Source organism: Pinus tabuliformis, chromosome 1_2, assembly GCF_031772625.1.
Source record: "Pinus tabuliformis cultivar Carrire ecotype Pingquan chromosome 1_2, CPIR1, whole genome shotgun sequence".
Lineage (NCBI taxonomy): Eukaryota > Viridiplantae > Streptophyta > Pinopsida > Pinales > Pinaceae > Pinus > Pinus tabuliformis.
In genome coordinates this window covers 251,499,223-251,522,216 of record NC_142298.1, presented here as the reverse complement: position 1 = coordinate 251,522,216, position 22,994 = coordinate 251,499,223, and the positions used below count along the sequence as shown (strand labels likewise).

The window sequence follows — 22,994 nt, the reverse complement described above, 5'->3', positions numbered from 1 at the left end:
TTTGCTTCTCTTCATACAATGGTTGTTGTCTTATTGCATAAAAACAATGAAGGACATGAGCAACCAATAACGTTTTTTAGCTAGGTGCTATGAGATTATGAGCTAAATTATAAAATTCTAGAGAAGAAAGCATATGCCTTGGTCAAGGCTTTGAATACCTTCAAAATATATGTCCTACAATAAAGCATAATAGTTTATGTTCCTACAACAACTTTGAAAGACATTATGGTACAAGGGGATAGTGAGGGAAAAAGAGGTAAATGGATTTCTAAAATCAAAGAATACAAATTGGAGATCAAACCCACGAAGTTGATCAAGGGGTAGGGATTAGCTAAAATATTTTCCAAATCAAAATGGCAAGCCTTGTGTATGAATTTGCTGATAGAGGAAAATAAAGCTAAGGAGAAGAGGATAAAAATAAGGTCAAGAGCGCAACGTAGAAAATCCAAATGAAGTACCTCGTGTCTCATTGGTATAAACATATAATCCACTATTTATTTTTTGTAGGTTTTCGAGTCAATTTTGATAAAGTTAATTACAGGGCTTTGAGGTTACAAGCCCATAAGTTTGTCATTTGAAATGGCCAATTGTATTGGAAAGACCTAGTGGGGATTTTTCTTTTATGCTTAGTTGAAGAAGAGATCCATAAAGTAATGGATCAATTCCATAATTATGTGTGTGGGGGGGATTATAGTTGGAGAGATACAACCCATAAAATTCTCAAAGAAGGTTTCTATTAGCCCAACCTGTTTGGTAAGGTACATGCATATGTTCAAGCCTGTGAGAAGTGCCAAATGTTTGCTGAAAATAGAAATTAGCACCTTTTCCTTTAATCCTTGTTTTTACTGAAGAAACTTTTAGATTGTGGGGGTTAAACTTCATTGGGAAAATACACCCATCCTCTAGTGGTCAACACAGATGGATTATTATGGCCACTGATTACTTCACTAAGTGGGTGGAAGCAGTCCCAGCTATAAATGAAATCGATGTCGTGGTTATAAAATTCATCGAGGAGAATATCCTTGCTAGGTTTGGTTTCCCAAGGAATATTATCACTGATAATGCTCAATTTTTTTAATATTCCAAGTTTCTGAGACTCTTCCAGAAGTATAACATCATTGTGTGTCACTCCACTAGCTACTATCCACAGGGAAATGATTGGATGAATCATCAAATAAAATCCTGGCAAGGATTATTAAGAATATAATATTAGAAAATAAAAAAACCTGGGACTCACAACTGAAGTTTTCTTTATGGACCAATAGAGTTACTACTAAGAGATCATCTGGGAAATCTCCTTTTGAATTAGTGTATGGGAAAGCTACAATTTTCCCTATACAATTAGTAATTCTGGTGGCCAAAATTCTACAGGATGTTGATGAAGAGCCAAATTATCTAACCATAAGGATCAATCAACTGGTAAAACTTCAAGAAACTAAGGAGGAGGTGACTCAGAATCTGATTCAATATCAGGAAATGATGAAGGCTTGTTTGACAGAAAGACAAAAGACAAATACTTACAGCTAGGGGATTTGGTGATCAGGTGGGATGTCAGACGAGAAGATAAAGGAAAACATGGAGAATTCGATCCCTTGTGATTTGGACCTTTCAAGATTGTTGAGGCAAAGGACAACAATAATATATTGTTGGAAAACTTGGATGGTGAAGTGCTTGAATTGCTTGTGAATGGGCAGTTTCTCTAGCTTTACTTCCATCACTAAAGAGGTCCATTTTCACCCATTGTATATACCGATAATGCTTTAAGTTTTTGATGTTTCTATTTTTTTTATTTTCATATAATTGAATAAAATGACTCCATTCCCAATGGATAGAAGGATACTAGTATGCATGTTCTCAGCACCTTACCAATAAGGCACTATACCTAGTTGGAGCGAGTGTTGTAACCTATTACACCTTTTTTGCAATTGTATCAAATGATGTCAAATGGTGGCCAAAAAGGGAGAGCCTAAGTGAAAATAGATCAAAGAGGAGAGAAAATATCAGAGGTCGCAATCACGAGGAGGCCAAAATCAAAAACCAAAGTCTCAAATCCAAAAGGAGAAAGTTGAAATCTAAAGAGGAGTGCCGAAATTCGAGACCCAATCACATCGGAGTTCGATATTGGGAAGGCTAGAAGGAAGGCATATCAGAGGTCATTTCTTCGGAGGATTGAAAGCATCAGAATGCTATTTAACTCGTTTTTGAAAAAATTACAATTAAGAGGGGCTCTAATTTAGGCTGGCACTCGATTGTTGTTGGGATGGGGACCCCCAGGTCTAATTTTTGTCTAAGTTTTGAGTCAATTTTGATGTAAGATTGTAAAGTATCCACATTTTGAGGAGCGGAGCGCACAGAATGTTAAGAGTCAAAGGGGATTTTAGGAAGTTCAAAGCCCCTTATTTTGTAAATGGATGGGTTGTTTTGAGTAAACAATGAGCTCCACCCATGGTTCGTGGACCATGGTAATGTAATGTAAAAGATATAAAAGGGAGTCATCTAGGAGTCATTAGTAATTTTTATGAAGTGCATGAATAAGATTTTGAGTCTGTAATTCTGTATTCTGGTGAAGGGGAAGGCTCCTGCAGCTGAGTGTGCGGAGACCTTGGTAAGTCCACAGCTGAGTGTGTGGGCCCTTGCAGCTGTGTGCGCAAGGTCAGAAGAAGTGTATGTATTGAATATCTGAAGTAATAAAGCATCTTTGAAGCAATTTTGTGCATTCTCTGTATAATTATATGTTTCTGTGTTTATGCTCAGTTATGATTCAGTTCTCTATCATATTGTTTTAATTTCATCGCGAAGGTTCAAATCTACTTTTATATCATAAACTTATGCATGTTAGAACAACTAGACGAAGCTTTTAGATCTAATTAAGTAGAAATCAATTTAAGTCTGTGATTCTGAAGATAAGAGTTCGCGAAGGCCGGATCGGGCCCTAAATTAAGGAAACACCTCGCTGCTACATCACATAGCCTTATGGATGTAGAAACCTAGTTCTAGTGTCCCCCAATACTGCCTCGGGTGAGACTGCAGTCTGTGATAAGCGGACTGTTGCCAAAAGGGCTCGTAGTGTAGGTTCTTTTATTAGCACAACTAATTTTGAACTTGGGTCCAAGCCCCCTCAAGCCAACAATCGCCAAGTGTTCCAAAGAACCATGGGGAACAAAACAAGGATTGACCTTGGAGCATATGCCATTGGAACATCGAAGTTTTAGAACTCGTTAATGTATACACCTTTTTGGAAAGCACCAAAATCTTGGAGGAAAGGGAAATACAAAGGAGACCTTTGAAAATCCAAAGACCCCAGGGACCTTTTCTCTCTCCTTCGAAGAAGACACCTGGAAGCTGGTGATTGATCCCAAAAAGAAGACATGGTTGATGAATTCGGCATGACATGGTAGCATGGGGGACACATGGCAGTGGGTTTTGTCATTTTTAAGGGCTTAAAGGGGAAAATATGGGTGACACGTGTCACTACCTAGGAGGTGCCATGTGGAGATGAGGATGTTACCTTGACGTCACTTCAGAAGTCTACATTTTAGAGGAAGAGGCCATCGTAACTCTTTTTTAATAAACATTTAAAAAACTTCCGATGAAAGGGGCTTCGATATATGTTGACACTTGGTCACAAATACCTAAAAGAACTAAGAGCTCAGACCAAGGCCAAGCACCCAAGCGTCAGAAAGAAATTCAAAGGGAAAGGCCATTGGAACTTTAGTTTAATTCTTATTGGGAGGACCTCTAATGGAAGGAGCTCCAAAATCATGTGGTAGTTGGTCACGAAGACTCAAAAGAAGCAAGGGAACAGATCTAGGGTTGAGCTATGAGCTCATCAAAAGTGGGATTTTTCGTAACCCAAATGTTAATTCGTTTCTGAAAAAATTATGATGAAGAGGGGCTCCAATATGTGGTGGCACTCAGTCATGACCATCCAAAGAACCAAGGGTGAAGCTCAAATTACAAAGGGAGATAGGCCCCCGATAGGAGCCCAAATGCTTTAGCACCCAACAGTTGAGCCTGAGGTCATGGCACCTAGTCCCATGGGATAAATAGGAAGAGGGCTAATGGAAGAGGAGCTTAAAGGCATTGGATATTTATGTTTTGGTAATGTTATTTCAAATAAAGTTATGAGGATAGAAAGCTCTGATATTGCAGTGCCTATGCATTAAGCCTTTGGTCACAGGAAATGGTCCCATGGTTGAGAAGCGATAAAGGAGCTTAAGAAAGAGGAGCTAAGAATGATCAAAGTTCTATGTTTTCGTAATGATCTTTTATAAGAGTTATGAGATGTATCAGGTTCTGATAGTATAGCCTAGAGTGTATGCAGATGGATGGGTCGATAGCTATGTTACAGAGCACCAATAATGCCACCGCGGTTGATTTCTTCCAGTTCTAGAAAGGGGAATTCAAGAAGTTAAGGGGAGAAAGAAACAAGCATATTGACTGGTAGTTGTAGAGGGACATTGTGGTAAAGACGTGACCTAATCAAAGGCGATCATAGGAATTATCATGGAGATATTTTGTTGTTTCCATCATAAAGTTTTCCCATATTTTGTATTTTGTAATTTGTTGCATTTTAAAGAAGGAATCAATCTGTTATGTAATCATTTGAATATGCACACACTGAGATAGCTAGTTGATGAAACAATTGTAACTTTAGAAGATATTTTGTAATTGTTATTCTAAGCTCCCCCTCTCCTTATAAATAGGGGGAAGAAACTCATTTTAAAGGTTCTAAAATTCATGCTCCCCTAGTTCTAAAACCTGTCTTTGCAAGTATTTTGAGTTTTGTATACATAAAGAGGTTCCAAATCATGGTTCAGTGGCTTGTTCATGAGGTTCTAATTCTTATACAAATTCCAACTATGTTGGACCTATGATATGGACTCCCTTTTCAAAGATTAATGAAGTAGATATGGTGATTCCAATCAGAGTAATGTGTAGTATGTTTTCCCCTCCATTTTTCATTTCATGTATGTTTATCTTCCTCTAAAATTGTGTAAATAAGATGTTGTTTTCAATCTCCAATTATGGATTTACTTATGCTATATGGTAGCAAAGGTACCTATGCAATTACAGATTTACTTGTGTTATATTCTAGCCAAAAATACTAGTGAGATCATAAAATTTCCAATGTTATTTTGTGATAGAATGTACCCATGAAAATATAGAGCTAGAGCCCTTCTCAATTTCTGCATTTTCATCCCCTTAACCTTCCATAGTTCTGCTAGGATTCGTTGCTTAGGATTTTGTGTTATCCAACCCTCTGCATTGAATTCCTTTCCTTATTTTCTCTCTCTCCATGTTCACTACAATGACAAATATTAACCTGCATTTTGTTGTGTGTCGACCACCATATCGGGACATTTATCCATGGGATGAGCGATATATTCCTACATATTGATATATGTGTGTTTAATTCTACCTTGGTGAAGGGTTATTGAACCAATTTATGAATCATCTAATTCCTAATATATGAAATACAGAATGTAACAAAATCTCAATGAATCCTCAAAGCACTCCTCTAAGACGTCCTAGGCAATGACCCTTTCCACAACCTAAGGGTTGTGTCTAGGAGCTACAGAAGGATCCTTTGAGACTTTCAAGAGAATTTTTCTCCCATCTGATGAGAACCTTTTGGAAGCCATCGCATTTTGGAGGTCATGATCAAGGTACCCAAAGCACCATTCATTTTCTTGTGGCAAGCTCATTAAAAAATGAAACAAGGTCCCAAAGCACAGTTCCTTTTCTTGTGTCAAGCTCATAAAAAATGAAACAAGGTCCCATGAGCATAGTTATTTTCCTGTGTAAATCTCGTTAAAAAATGAAACAAACACCCTTCCAATTTGAGTCTTTGATTAGGTCTCATAAATTCCCAGTCAAGTCTTTCACTTATTCTCATAACCTTCATTCCATCCACCCAGTAATTGGTAGCCTACTTGGGTGAATGAAATGAAGCTTTGGGGGCATATGCCCAAAATTGAGTCATTATGTTGGGGACATGAAACTTATCTCAAGAATAGTTCTCACATGTTTCAAGATTGTGTACAAATGAAACCATTTTCATCCTTCCCCTTGTGATTACCATTTTTATCAGCCTGATTCTACCATATGAGCCATGGTTTTCTCATTCCATTGTTACCATCTTCTTAGTCGATCATATACTTTAAGTTGGTTGCTTTACCCTTTCCTGAGGAAAAACTGTGATGAGTGTTAAATTTTCAAATTGTTCAATGTTGTATCAGTTACTTTATCCAAATTTATCTTTTCATTAACAATGCATCCAATTTGTTAGCAGTATAATCAATCATAAACATAACTAAAGAAAGAACAATATATGCAGTGATAGAGAAGACAACATCACAACCATAAGAGACAACAGATTGGTCCAAGACCAGGGAAAAACCCCACTAGGGGGAAACCCTTTCAAATCTTCTTCTTTAGTAGATCGTCATAAAAATATTTCAACAGAGAGTACAATGAGCTTAATACATATGATTTGCAGCGGATAACAATGAACCATATCTATAGATCTACAGATTTGTTATAATAGCAGAGAAACCCAGATCTACCATATCACTGAAGCTAGTTGATGTCAAGATGTCAAAACCTTAGATCTGAACTGGGTCGCTCTCATCTACACTATCTACGAGTGACTGAAGCTTTTGGGTCGCTCTCACGAATACAATGTGCGAGCAACTGTAACTGCAGAGTCGCACTCAGGAGGTCTCTATGCATGTGGCTCTGGCACCAGACAATAAAGACCCAAATTCTCTCCCTTATCAAGCTTAGCGAGAAAACAAAGAGAAAAAGTTGCACCCTTGTTGAGTTGTGCGAGTGACTGTGATGACAGGGTCACTCTCAGGTCTACTTGATGGGAGCAACTGGGGATCAGATCCTTCTTATTTTCCTTTGAACCCATAGTCGCTCTCACTAAACTATGTAGGAGTGACTAAAGAGACAAGGTCACTCTCTAACCTACTTTGTGCCTGCGACCGAGGAAAAAAAACTTTAGATTTGTGCCAGCGATCGATATACATAAAACCCTAACCCAGAGCTATCCTTTCGCCTCTAATTTCTGACCCAATGGGAACTTCTGTCGATGAACCTGTGCGAGCCAAAACAAAATAGAATAATAGAAGGATGATGATGGCATGATCAAATGAACTTGAGGTCACTTCCTTTTATAGGTTTTCCTGAGGATTAACTTGGGGATAAGATTGACCCAAGTAGTTACTCATGTGGTTAGGGCCAACCCATTCCATAATGTATGCATGAATAAAATAATTCAAATATTAACTTATATTTAACCAAATTAGGTGATCTTTAGGTTGATTTTGGTCCTCTTGAAAAGAGTAATTTAATGCACATATTATCTTGATCATCTGAGTTGTCAAATGTGGAATTTGACCCTAGTTGCAAAAACTAGCACTGCCTCTCAACTAGGAAGAATTCAATCCTACAATATCTGTCAGTGTTTGCTCAACTCTATCTGCTGAAACTTTCTCGGATCTAGAATAAGAATCAGGGATCAATATATTACAAAATTATCTAGCAATAATATAACTCATCATACATGGGAGTAAATCCTCAACCCTTGAATCATATCGGTTTATCTCAACCCACATGTCATCTTAGCCCATCCTATTTCCTACTGATCCTCCCATCGTTGACCCAGAATAGTCATGTGGTAGAACACTTGCATCATAATCACCTTGGGTTGTAGACCCCCAATTACACTCTCAATCATTGGCTATATGGGGAGAGAGACTCCCAATAAGCTCGGCTTGTGGGTATGATACCAACTAAGGTATACTTTACAAAGACCAAGATAGGGTGAGCTACAAATCCAACCCTATCGGTAACAGATAGGGATAACACCCTACTGTCCAGAGTTCCCTCAACCCCAGAAGCCCTCCATATTGATTCCTCACCCTGAGAGCTCAAATAGGGTAGGAAGATATAGCTCAGTGTTCTTGATCAATGTTGCCCCTCATCCAGAAGGAACATATCCATCAGTCCAAGCTTCTCTCTAAAGACCAAGAAATTTCTCTTGGGTAATTCCTTTTTTGAGAATATTTTCAATCTATTCATCTATCGATATGTGATGGAGCTTTAAATCTCCTCTTTGTATCATGTCTTGAATGAAGTGATATCAAATCTCAATATGCTTGGAATTGTCATGAAACACTAGATTTTTTTCCAAATAGATCCCCCTCTTGTTGTCACAGTATATCACTGTAGTATCTAGGACCTGCTCAAGTAGCTCTCCAAAGAGATTTCTCAACTAGACTACTTCGCAGCTAGCCATGCTAGTAGCAATGTATTCTCCTTCGACTATGCTCAATACTACAGACTTTCGTTTCCTGCTCGTCCAGGATATCATGGCAGATCTAAGGAAGCAACATCCATATGTATTTTTTCTGTCGATAGAATTTCTGACCCAATCAACATCAATGTATCCATGAAGATGAACATTTCCTATAGAATACCTCAAGCCAAGTGTAATCGACCCATGAAAATATCTCAATATGTGTTTAGCAACTATCTAACGTGAGTGGTGGGGCTTGGTCATGAATTGACTCAAAAGTTTTTACTGCATAGCATAAGTTTGGACGACTATTCACAAGTGAAATTAGAGCCCCAATCAATTGTTTTTACTGAGATGAATTTTCTAAGTCTTCTCCTGCAATATTTCCACATAATTTCTTGAAGTTCATTTCCATTGGAGTGACCATGGATTTACATTCAGTCATTCCAAATATTTCCAACAACTTTACTATGTATTTTACCTGTGAAAGGAAAATATTATCAGGCATTTGCCACACTTCAAGACCCAAAAAGTAGTGCATGAGACCCAGGTCTTTCATCTCAAATTCAAAGGCTAGCTTCCTCTTACATTTGATCATCAGAGGCTCACTACCTGTCAAAAATAGATCGTCAACATATAAAACCAAAATCAATGGCATACCTTGGACTACCTTGAAGTAGAGGTTGGGATCGACATTGCTTCTTTTGAATCCCAACTTCACTAAGTAACTATCAATACATGCATACCAAACTCAAGGAGCTTGCTTCAAACCATACAATGCCTTCTTCAACTTGCAAACATGTGTTCTTCGATCTTCCACTTCGAATCCTTGTGGTTGTTCAACATATAACTCTTCCTATAACATGCCATGAAGGAATGCAGTCTTTACATCAATCTGATAAGGAGTCCATCTCTGACTTGTAGAAAGGGAAATTATGGATTTTTGTATATCGAGCTATAGGAGAAAATATGTCATCATAATCTTCTCCCTTTTTCTGAGAAAAGCCTCGAACCATGAACCTTGCTTTATATTTCTCAATGTTGCCATCAATTCCATGTTAGATTTTAAATAGCCATTTTGAAGTCACAACAAACTTCCCTTTCGGTCTAGGTACAATGTCCCATACATCATTTTTTATAATTTATTCATATTCTTCAGCCATAACATCCTTCCAAACTTGTTATTTTGCATATTATTTGAATGTGGAAGGTTCGGCATGAATCATAGTACTCATTGAAGCAACATATCCCTGATACTAGCATGGTTGTTTCTTTTCTCTGTATGATCTGCGAATGGGGAAATTTCTTTCAATATCCTATAAAGTACCTCGAAGCCAAAGTGGTATCTTCTTAGAGGGAGGATCACTTGGAGGAGGATCTAATGGATCCATAGGCCCTATGGGATCAACAACCATATCAGACTCAGGTGCAGACAGACCATCTAGAATATCTCAGTCATCATTCTCTCCATTGGGAGGAGGAGGTGGAGTAAGATTGTTTGCTTTACCAAGAGCTGCATATTCATCAAATGTTACGTCCCTACTAATTTCAGCCTTCCTCTGACCAAGAATATAAATTCTATACGCTTTAGAATTTTCATAATAACCTACAAACGTACCTTTTCTGCCAATAGCTTCCAGTTTGTTCCTTTTTTCTTTCAGCACATGAAAATATTCTAGGCATCCAAATACATGAAGATGGCTGATATTAGGCTTATTGCCTATGATATTTCTTCAGGAGTCTTGTTTTCTAATGCTTGATGAGGCACCCTGTTCTAAACATATACAACAATAGATGTCGCTTTAGCCCAAAGGAACTTTGGAACCTTTTGATCATGTAGCATAGCATGGGTAGCTCCTTATATGGACCTGTTCTTTCTTTAAGCTAGACCATTCTATTCAAGAGTATATGGAACAATTGTTTCCTTCTTGATTCCTTCTTTCTTGCAAAATGCTATGGATTCCTTTTACATGTATTCTCCTCCATTATCGGACCTGAAGACTTTGATTCTCTTTCCTGAATGATTTTCGACCAAGGCTTTGAATTCCTTGAATGTTTCAAAGGCTTCATCCTTGTGCTTACAATAGTATATCCATGTCTTTCTTGAGAAGTCATCGATAAAGGTAATGTAGTAGAGATGACCACCAACAGAATGTATAGGCATTAGACCACATATATCAGAATGAATGAGATGAAGGATGTCATGAGTTTTGTTCTTACTAGAGGGAAATGGTCCTCTTGTTTTCTTTCCACTTTCACAACCTGGGAAAACTCCATCATGATGAGCCTGAACATCGGGAATACCAGAGACCAATTTATTTAGTTTCAGAAGTGCATTATAATGAACATGAGCCAGTTTGTGGTGCCATAATTTTCTCAAATGATTAGTATTATGGACCAATGCAAAGAGAGGTCTTCTAGTGACCCTATAGAGTCCTTCAAATCTTGATCCTAGTGTGAAGGCATCCCTCATAGGTGAATCAACAGGCCAAGTTAGAAATTTACCTTTGATGAAGGAAACCCTCATACCTTTGTCTTCCAATGTAGATACAGATACCAGATTCTTCATTAATCCTGGTACATACATGACATCATGTAGCATAACTGATTCCCCAGAATTTAGCTGAAATTTGATGGACCCAAAACCTTTCACATGATGAGTAGAGTTGTCTCCAAGAATGATCTTTAGCTTAGTCTCCCTCTCTACCAGATTAGAGAGGACTTATTTATAACCAGAGAAATGATGAGTGGCCCCACTATCAACCAACCAACTGTCCCATGAATCTGGTGGAGAAGAACTAGTGAGAGCCGAAATAAGAATCTATTCAAATTTATTTACTATATTAGTTTCATACCTAGGAGCCTTTGACTTCTTTTGAGAAGGGTGATGTTCGTCATGATCACTTGAGGAGTCTCTTCTGAATCTTCTATCATAATACTCCCTTTGATATTATTTTATTATTTTTTCATTATAGTTGCTTCTAGTGTTGTAGTGATATCTTTTGTTCTTCTTGGGAAAGTCACGAGCAAAGTGACCTTTCTTATGGCAATAGAATCATTCAACCTGAGATAATGATCTGTCATTTATCATTTTTTATTTTTGATAAGGAGGATTATGTGGTGGTCCTCCTTTTGTCTTATTCTTCTTGTCGTGAGAGATATATGCATTGGGCTCTCCCTCTTCATGCTTTTGAATCCTTCCTCTTGTTATCATCCTGGATTCTTCTTGTGTGAGATTCCCAAATATTTCGTCAAATGTCAGAAGGAAATTATTGTTGTTGATTGTAGTAATGAAGGTTTCACAAATGGTAGGGATACCTCTAAGAGTCACAACCACAAGCTCCCTATCCAACACATTTTCTCCAACCCTCTGGAATTGATCTCTAAGGCAGAAGATCCAAATAATGCAGGATTGAACCATTTCCCCTTTGTTCATCTTAGTTTCCTTGAGTTGATATTTCAGAGTGATTATTTCATTCAAGTTGTTAACTTCATACATGTCGGTAATCTTGTCATAAATACCTTTAGGCTTGACTTTCACCTTAGCTCTAATACCATGTTAAATATTCAGATTGTTCAATGTTGTATCAATTACTTTACCCCAGTTTATCTTTTCATTAAAAATGCATCCAATTACAAAAGAACAATATATGCAGTGATAGAGAAGAAAAAAACACAACCATAAGAGACAACATATTAGTACAAGACTAGGGAAAAACCCCACTAGGGGGAAACCCTTTCAAATCTTCTTCTTTAGTAGATCATCATAAAAATATTTCAACAAAGAGTATAATGAGCTTAATACATATGATTTGCAGTGGATAACAATGAACCATATCTACAGATCTATTATAATAGCATAGGAATCCAGAACTACCATATCACTGAAGCCAGCTGATGTCAAGATGTAAAAACCTTATATCTGAACCAGGTCGCTCTCATCTACACTATCTGCGAGTGACTGAAGCTTCTCGGTCTCTCTCACGAATAAAATGTGTGAGCGACTATAACTGTAGAGTCGCACTCAGGAGGTTTCTACGCGTGTGGATCTAGCACCGGAAAACAAAGACCCAAAGCTGCACCCTTATCGAGTTGCGTGAGCGACTAAAGAGCTAAAATCGCACCCTTGATGAGCTGTGTGAGCGATTGTGATGGCAAGGGCACTCTCAAGTCTACCTAATGCAAGAGATTGGGGACCAGATCCTTTCGATCTGGCTTTGAACCTAGAGTCTCTCTCCCTAAACTATTTTCGAGCGACCAAAGAGCCAAAGTCACTCTTTGGCCTACTCTATACCTACGACTGAGGACAAAAAACTTCAAATCTATGCCAGCGACTGAGATCCAAAAAACCCTAACCCAGAGCAAGCCTTTTACCTGTAATGTTAGACCCAATGTGAACTTCTGTCGATGAACCTGTGTGAGACAAAACAAAATAGAAGAATAGAAAGATTATGATGATGTGATCAAATGAACTTGAGGTCGCTTCCTTTTATAGGTTTTCCCGATGGTTAACTTGAGGTTAATATTGACCCAAGTTGTTACTCATGTGCTTAGGGCCAGCCCATTAATGTATGCATGAATAAAATAATCCAAATCGTAACCTCTGTTTAACCAAATTAGGTGATCTTTAGGTTGATTTTGGTCCTCTCAAAAAGAGAAATTTAATGGACATATAATCTTGATCATCTGAGTTGTCCAATGTGGAATTTGACCCTAGTTGCAAAAATTAACAATGAGTGGTATTATTAGCTAGCCTCTTGACCTCTACATGTTTTAAGAAGTTCCTTCATGACTGGAACCAGTTGCTACCTTTGATACCACTCATTCCTCCAGGAGTCCTCTTTTAGCTCCTTTCAAACTCCCAAAATATAAAAAAATTGTTGAGAATTTGTCTTTTCAAACTTGCAAAAGTAAATTAAAAAACGTCTACTTAGTATAAGTTTAACCCTTTTCTAGACTGAGATAAAATAGTTACGAAAAATTAATACCTTAGTTGAACATGGCTAAGAGGTTATCTTGAGTATCATTTTCTGCCTTTTCGGACTCAAGAGACTAATTATGAAAAGGAACCTTTGGAGTTTTTTTTTTGCCTTTTTTTTCAAACTCTCTAAACATGAAAAAGATGCCAAGTTTCACCTTTGCTGGACTCGTAAAAGCACCAAACAATGATGGAATCGTTGGACATGACAGGATCGAACCACTCATGAGGGTGCGTTAAAGATGCTCAGAGGGATTCATATGAAGGATGAACTTATAGATCAAGCATATGTTATTCTCCTTAAGATTGTTAAAAAATAAAGAGTTACAGACTAGAAATGGTTGGAGAAATTTGGAAAATGGGATAATCCACCTATTATGGCAGCAAGTTGCTCTTCAACACGACACTCTTCCACTTCATCTCCATGGCTATTTGGTGGGGAAATATGCCTTTCTTTCGTTTCATCACACCATATCAAAGCCTCCATTTTTGGTTTTGGGTCAGTGTTTCCAACTCCATTCAACGTCTCTGATGTGTTCAAGAGAAGCCATTCAATTGATATCTGCTACAATACTCTTAAGCCTTCAGTCCATGTCTTCCATTCCTGAACTAGTTTTACATCAACATCATTTTGTCTCAAATCATGATACCTATTTCATGTCATTGATGGAGGATACATTACGACCCTCCTGTGACGGGTCACTTCCTATCGACATCATCTCATTATCCAAGAAGTTGACTTAGAAACTCTTCCCTTAGTACCTTGGGACTTGTATACATCAATGGCAAGTTTCCTCACTCTTGGAAACAAGTTTTCATCATTATCCTTCGATTGAAAGATTGGTGTTCGAATTCAACTCATTCATTCATACAATATGGATTGTACTACTTTACCTTGAGATCCATTAACGTGATCGGTGGTTTCTCACATGTCTATTAAAAACTTACATCATTGGCCGCTAATTATATGGTTTCTACCATATTTGACTTCAACTCCTTTATTCACATGGTTAGACTCATACATTGGACGATTGAGTGAATGAGATAAAAGACCCCAGATTTAGTTCCATCCATCACGGTTGCAATTTCAGGATTAATGCAAGATTAAAAAGCATGATGGATATGATCATACAATGATCCAATCATGGATCCACACTTTATCATCAGTGGACACAACTTCTTGATCATTGTACATGTAATGTTAGCTTATGTGTTTAGCATGTGTATACCTCCCTCAAAATATATGTCATTATATCTATTGTAACAGATGATGATCCGACCAGTTGTTATTGATTTGAACTTGTCACAAGGTAAAGTACTTTAGTCATCAACCACTATTTCTGACTTTGTGCTTTAGGGGGAATATTTTATAGGCCATTTTGTCGCATATGGTCAATAGGCTTGCAAATTGGATCAATCAACATCCATTAATGCCTTGTCATCATCCCTACATAAAGACCTAAGAATGACTCTCCCAAAGCCCTAAGTTTATGGGTCTGACTACCTCAAATCAGTGTTTTTAAGGTCCATTGCACCCTAGCCCTTTCGGGACCTATGTTTAGTGGCAGGTTTCTCAATTTTGCACCAACTTTGATCAACAATGGGTTGTCCCTTGTTGGGGCTATGTTGATTTTAGAAAGTCAGGAAAATTAAAAAGAATCATGAAGCTTCCTCTTCTAGAAGCTTCCAAGAGTTTTTTCGACCATTTACCTTAGATAAGAACTTTGAATCCTATCTAATCCTACCTTGAATATTTCATCTCTTATCCCTTGAGCACATCCTCGCATCAAGAGTGGATCTCAAGCATAGATTGGTAAATGGATAAGAATTCCTAAACTACCATACTCTCCTATAAATTTACAACCATCTACAAAGCCAGGGTTGGCTTTTGGAGATTAATCATACCCTCATGATGTTTCTTTTGACCTAACAGAGTTATAATTTTCATGCATTAAGTTGAAATTAAGGTGTACTTTATGAGAAGGTAGGACTAGTCAACTTGGGGAGATCTCTACAAGATCAATTACTATTATTGGTTGTGAACTATCTCCTATTCATATTAGTACAAAGAATATATTGTTTTCCTATATGTGTGATTTTATGTTTACATTCATATATTTCAATGTTTTTTTTATCCATTGAAAGTAATTGGATAATGCTACATAGATGTCATAGAAATTTGGCTTGTGTTGATTGTATGCAGCATGTTCCAATTTCAGAGCTACAATTGGAGATTACAAGCCGACAGGAGACAAGAGCTTGTGATGGATTCTAGGTAAGCTTCTTTCCATTCTCCAATTTATCTAAGGGGAACTTTATATTCTTTTCTTTATGTTGTTCTAAACTAGTCCACTAGGTCTAGGGAAGATACTTCTATCCGCAGTTTTAAATTCCACATAAAAATGGCCCTTGAACTACCCTCATGACTCTTGGACTTATGGTATGATCTTTGGACTTACACAATACCTTTGTACTTTTACTAATGACTCTCTTGTCCATGTGTGACTCTTGGACTTACACATATTTACATTTACAATACTACATCACATATTTACATTTACAATACTACATCATCTTTTTCCACATCACCGTGTGATGACAAAAAGACAAGTCATTGATACTAATGACGTGGAACCTAGTGACCTGTAACATGAATTTCTTTGAGAAGTGATGATCCTTCCATTATGTCTTTAATACTTGTAGCAAATATTGCATTGTAGTTTCCTTCTACCCTGCAAAGGGCCTAGAGAGATTATGGAGTCTTCATGAGTCACTTTGACCGCCAAAATCCACCATTACTTCAATTTTCACAACATGGTGTCTTTGTGCCTCTGTTTTCAAAATGTCTCCTTGGAAAAATTCTCTTGAAACATCTCCTCAAAGATCATTTCAATGCTTTACTTAGAACACATGCAAGTATAGATAACTCTTGTCAAGAAAACATTAGCCTGGAAATATCCTACTCTATGATGATTTATGCAATGCACTGATTGTGGATAAAAAATGTGCAAGGGATAGAGAGAGGGGCCTTATGGGTGCATATCATAGTTGTAGGAGACAATGAGGTAGGTAATTCTCACTGAGAATACACCATGTGCAACTCTGGAAGAGGAGAATGCAAGGTGAGCACATGGCACAGTTCCAAGAGGCAAGGTTGTAGGGACTATTCACTAGGACTACGCCATGCACTAGGGAGGAATTATAGGATCACAAAGAGGGTGTAGGGTGTATTTATAAGGAACAAGGAGGAGAATAAATTCCCACTGGAAGTGGGCAGTGCATAACACTGGGCAACAAGGGGCGGGGCTGGTGCAGGGAGGAAGAGTAAGCAGTAAGGAGAGGGGTCTTACTGGCTAGAGTTGTGTTATGTGCAGGAGAGAGAGGGAAGACTTAGGGTGGCATAAGGAACAAACCCAACTAACAAGGGTGTCAAACTAGGCTCTATAAGTGCACAATCAAACTAGGCTTTGTAAGTGCGCAATGTGCTTCTCCTAGCCCAAAGAGTAGGTTTCAAGGTAAAAACAAAGACTAAGTATGAAAGGGTAAAACATGAAAAACAAAATGAGTTAGGAGCAAGATCAAGTGCTATTCATCTCAATTCATCAATAAAACTCTAATAGGACCCAATACTAAGAAATATACATCAAAAATATCTTTCACAAATATTATCCAAGTGTAACAAGCAAAGCATGAGTAGTTGCAATACATAAGTGTCGTTTTGTGCCTAGAAAATGCGCTATAGTTACTTGTAATGATCCAAAGAAAATTAGGAAGGGATATGGTCACTTGAAACATGTGTAAAAACATAAAATGACACTTGATGACCAAAAGTGACACTTCACATGATGGAAGGTATGCTCCAAAATTCAAATAAAATAAAACTTTTGGAGGGCGTTGTAACAACAACAACACTTGGCAACATACTAGACAAACATCAACTTCTCTTTCGAGGTATAGATTTTAGCACAAAGTATATCCTTTCAAGAAGTATTGAATCATCATAAGGATAAACCTAGCTACACCACTTATCCTAGTTTACCAAACAGATTCTCCTATTTTCTTGGCTTAAACACATTCATAGATTGGTCAGACTTAACTATTTTGATTGGGAAATTATAATAGTGTACCGAGCTTCTGATAATCAGATGTTAAGAAAATTCCCCGGTGTTGCTCCACTGCCAGCAAGGATATACAATATCCCGACAGAGTCACCTCAAGGAATCACAAGCATTGTTTTTCTTCCAGCAACCATGTTTAATATCCTGACGAAGTTGCTTGCTTCACCTCTTTGTGCATGAAGCCTTTCTCTTCTTCACCTATTTATTGAGTTACTAAGAGAATGTGCATAGGAACTTATTTATTTGAAGGTGCAAGAGGGATCCCATCTTATTTACTTGCAAGAGAGGTTTTCCCTTGTTTAAAGGGATTCATATAATGTCTGAAATTGATATGGTCGTTTTAAGATTTTATCCTTTCATTTCTCTACTCAGTCAAGTTGACACATGAACGCAACATTAAGTGAAATTCCAAGTTAAGAATACAGAACCAAAGGTATGGGAATCATAGGTCCATTAAAGGTTTTTTGTTTTACATGACTCATATTTTCAATCCAGAGATTACTTGACTTAAAATACCCATACCGAACAAAGAAGGAGACTTAACAAATAACCAAGCATTGTAGTTATCACAATCCCTTTTCATTTCTGCCACATTTTTCTTTTGTTCCATGAAAACACTCTCACACAAGTTTTTTATGTACACTGACACGATGGGGAAAAACACCACAAGACAATAAAATAAAACTATACAGAGGTAGGAATGCAACCCAGACCTGCTACTGGAAGTAATGCTTAATATCTCAACCATTGATAGGAACAAGATCAATCCTCCCATCTAATGATTTCAATGTACAAGAATGGTGGCAAAAATTTTCAACGATGGTGTAAGTTCCAATCCATAAAGATTGAAATTTTATGTTCTTTCCTTTCTCTTCGTGGGCATTGTCCCACTTTAATAATAGGTCTCCCACATTGAAATCTTTGTTTCTTGTGAACTTCTTATCAAACCAATGCTTGATTTTGTTCTGGTGTATGGAAAACTTTTCTTTTTATTTGGTTCTTTCTTCCTCAAGCTTATGAAGAGTATACATCCTACTTTGAACAAGGAGACATGTTTTGCCTTGAGATCTTGAGAAATTTGCAAGGCCGGAAGATATATGTTCGAAGGGACGATAATTTATTTTCCATATACAAGGAATTAGGGAGAGGTCTTCAGAGAGGGTTTGGTAGTGACATCATAAGCCCATAATGCATTCACCAAAGCGTTATGCCAGTTATTTTGTTCAGAAAAAACAATTTTCTTGATAATACAAATCATATTCTTGTTTGTAGACTCGACCAAACCATTCCCCTGAGGGTAGTATTTTGATGCATACTTTAAAACAATATCATTTTCTAATGTAAACTCATAAAACTTTAATGAGGAAAAATATGTTGAATTGTCAAAGACAAGTGGTGTAGGAATGTCGAACCCGGTTATGATGTTTTGTTTGAGAAACTAGATGACTTCCTGATCATTGACTTTCCTTAGCAGAACTTCTTCGACCCACCGGGTGAAATAATCAATTGCAGTTAAGATGTATTAGTGTTGATTTGATGAATGAGGAAATATTTCACCAATAACATCCAATCCCCATTGTTGAAATGATTCCTCAACTGCTATGGGTAGTAATGGGGGACTGACCTCTAATCATGCCAAACATACCTTTGAAAAACTAGGCATTTTCGGGTGTAGGCGTAAGCATCCTTAAATAATGTGGTCCAATAATAACCAAAACTCATCACCTTATGAGCTATGGTATTTCCTGCAAAGTTTCTACTTTCTAGTCCATCATGAAAATCTCTTAACACCCTTTCTAATTCTGAAGGATCTAAACATCTAAGTAGGAAACCATTGTGGTGCTTCCAAAAAATCACACCATGCTCATAAGATAATGCTTTAAGGTGTATTTCCTTCTTCAGTGTAGTTGATATATGTGAAGGAAAGGTGTTGTGCTCTGATTAATTCTGTATGTATGCATTCTAAGACTTGGTTGTACTTGTAGGAGGAACTTTCTTGATATTATACATCTCGATCTCTTGTTCCCACCTAGAATAATCCTCTTATGGTGAATTCACTTCTTCTACTATGAGCTAACAGAGACCATGAATTTTTATAGTATGAACTAGCTTGACTTTAAGATCATATTCTTCCAAGCACGTTATCTAGTTTTCCCACCTCTCACCCAATCCTTGTTGTACAAACAACGTTCTAACTAATGGATGAGGCACACAGATAATAGTGTGAGCATTTAGGAGGTAAGGCTTGAAATGTTTAACCAGCTTGTAAACTATGTATGCTTTCTTATCAATGGTGGGATAATTAAGTTCTGATCCCTGTAAACCAATGCTCATGAAATATACATGCCACTCATTTCCTTGATTTTTGTTTTGTGTTAACACAACAACAATAGATGTGTAGGAAGCAAAAGCGTATAACAAGAAATATTGCCAAAATATCATTTTTATAAGGATGGGGCATCGACAATGGCTTGCTTGATTCAGGAAAAGGAATCTTTCTCCCTCTTATCCCATTTATATATAACATCCTTCTTTATCATCTCTTGTAATGGTTTAACAATATGTGTGTAATCAAAGATGAACTTTCGAAGAAAATTGATCTTTCCCAATAAGGATTGCATTGCTTTCTTGTTCACGAGGAAAAGGGATTTGAGCAATAGTCTTGACCCTTTCCATGTCAAACTTAATTCCACTCTTAGCAATAATGTGTCCTAAGAGGTTACCTTCAGACACACCAAAGATGCTCTTTTTCAGATTTAGTGAAATTCCATACTTGTGACATCGCTCAAAAATCTGTTTTAGATGACAAATATGATCAAATCTCTTCTTGGAAAAATATTTTTACATCATCCAAGTATATGACCGCACTCTAGCCAGATATCCATGGCCCATTGAAATGTAGTGCCAATGTTAATGAGTCCAAATGGAATGCGCTTGAAAGAAAAAGTTCCCCACTTCATCCTGAAGGTGGTCTTCAATCTATCTAGTTCTACTACTAGCACTTGATTATATCTGGAGAATCCATCCAGTAGTGAGAACATTTCCAACCCAGATATTGTCTGGAATATCTACTCCATAGATGGCATAGGGTAATTATCTTTATTTGCGGCCTGGTTAAGGTTTCGAAAATAAACACACAGGAGTATCTTGCTAGACTTTTTCCTGATAGGAACTAGGTTGGAAACCCATGTAGAATGATGAAACTCTGAAGATGATTCACACAACCAACAATTTCCTCAATTCTGTTTGAATCAAGGGTTCAAGCATTGGATGAAATTTCCTTAGCTTATGTTGAAACGATTTCACCCCATCTTTGACAGGGATTACACACTGGATCATGCGTGTATCATATGTCTTTAAATCATCAGAATTCCATGAAAATACGTATCAATATAGTTTGAAGAGATGGATATAAGCCTGCCACTCTTATGGAGAACAACCTGTACCGAGGTTCACATATTTTGGATCTTCTTCTGTTCTAAAATTGACTTATTTGTGCAATAGTGTTGAGCTTTGAGTCTTTTTATTCATTGGTCCTCTAAAATGGTTTTGTAGGTCATAAAGTTTCTCAAGAGATACCACACCTTTAGGCATAGTATTCCCCTTAACTGCTTCCTGCAAGGCCTTTTCGTGTTCATCTTCTTTGATAGTTTTATCTTTGAAAACATCAACATTATCCATGAAGTGAAGTATCTGTTGTTCATCATTTAACACACGCAAGTTAGTTACATTTTTGAGCACGCTTATAAATAATTCTTATATAAAATCAATATTTTAATGGTGACATCCTAGTAGTTGCATTGGATAATGTATCTGTGACAACATTATGCATTTGAGGAATAGACCTAATGTGAAATTCTTTAAAGAATGAAATGAGACACCATACCTCTTGTTGGTATTTTTTCAAATTAGGTGAAACAGATGATTGGTACTTCATACCTAATGGGTAAAAATATTTGAATCACCAATTACCTCAAGTATTTCCACCTTGAGGTCTATGGCTTTCTTCAACCCCAAAATGAGTGCCTCATATTCAAAGTTGTTATTCATGCATTTGAAATCCAATTGGAATGATAAAATATACCTTTTATTTTGAGGGATAATAAGGATACAACCAGCTCCGAAACCATCCTAAGTCTTAGAACCATAAAAATATAAGGTCCAAATGTCACCAACTACTAGGTTAGTTCCTACACTAGTAGTATGTACATCTATGTTATAAGTTTCATTAGCACCAGTTGGAATACAAATAAGGAGCTCCGAATTGTGTATCGGATGGTATAGGGAATGGTTTCGCTTGATAACATTCGTGGTCAAATTCTAGAAAACAATTTATGAAAATGGCATGTGTAAAGATGATTGGATCATTGTGTCCCTCAAGTGCTATCACAATATGTTTCATGTAAGGTTTTCTCTCTACTCAAATCTAATTATTTATGCCTTTGTAGGGAAGCCATAAATGTGTCCAGTCTATGGAAAAGTATCCTTGTAGTTTGTTGGACCAATCTCTACTTAGAAGCATACCATAGGCTTGAGGAACGTCCAAAGGACAATATTAAAGCATTGGTGGACTATATTGTCTGATGATAAATAGATGAAACGTTATTAAGCTCACCAATTTCCTGGACCAATGATCTATCCAGTTGTATTATTTGGACATCGGTATTTTCCCATTTGGCATTAATATTCTTGGCGATAGATAAATGCATAATACTTGCAGATGCACTAGAATCAACGAGACAATTATGGACATTATAGTTAAAGATTTATAATGTTAAAAGAAAATGGGGGAGGGTAGTGTGGGAGTTCACTTCAGCAACATTAACTCTAAATTTTATAATACCACGAGACTTACTGGGACAAGGCATGAGAAGAAGAAACTTGATTACCTGACGAAGGTTGTGATGAAAATGCTTGGATGATCGATTCATGTTGTTCTGCTATCTTCATGAGCTCAAAGATTGAGATATTGGCTCAAGCCCTTTTCATATTCTCAATAGTGTTGTAGTCAATACTTTCAACTTTAACAAGTTGTGCTAAAGTTTTGGTGGTGTAGCTTTGTTTGAAGCCTCGAGAATGATGGACTTATTCTTGTTGTTTTATTAAGTGTTCTTATGAGGTGGAGCACTTCCCGACCTGTTCTGTGAATTTTGAGCAGGATTAGTAGGTGGTAAAATATTTCTCAACAATTACTTCCTAATATCTTCCCCATAAACTAGCCCTTTACTCCTCAAGTTGTATCGTTGAGCTAATTGTTGCAAAGAAGCTTCACTATCTGGGGGTTCATCAACACTTTGTTTATCATCATTATATATAACATCAAATGCATTAACTGGATGGCCAACACCTAAAATTTACTCTGTCACTGTTGATTCACTTTCTTCTTCAGTCTGCTTAGACAACTTCTCTGCTAGTAAGGTGTCTAAGAAATTGGTCATCATAGAATTCATGTTATGATTCCACTGTGGACATGTTTTCTTCAAATGACTCTCCTGATGGAAAGTATAAAATTCATCCATGCCCAAGCTTTCAAAATTGAAGACAAAATTGGATCTATGTGAAAATTTGGCTGGTTGATTATTATTCTTAT

The 22,994-nt window shown here is 37.1% G+C and overlaps 1 pseudogene; it reads right to left on the bottom strand.

Annotated features, from left to right (window-relative positions):
- LOC149205314 (tRNA(His) guanylyltransferase 1 pseudogene) overlaps nt 1-21,454 on the bottom strand; it is a 37,803-nt pseudogene extending 16,349 nt beyond the window's left edge.
- Nucleotides 21,455-22,994: the final 1,540 nt, after the last annotated feature.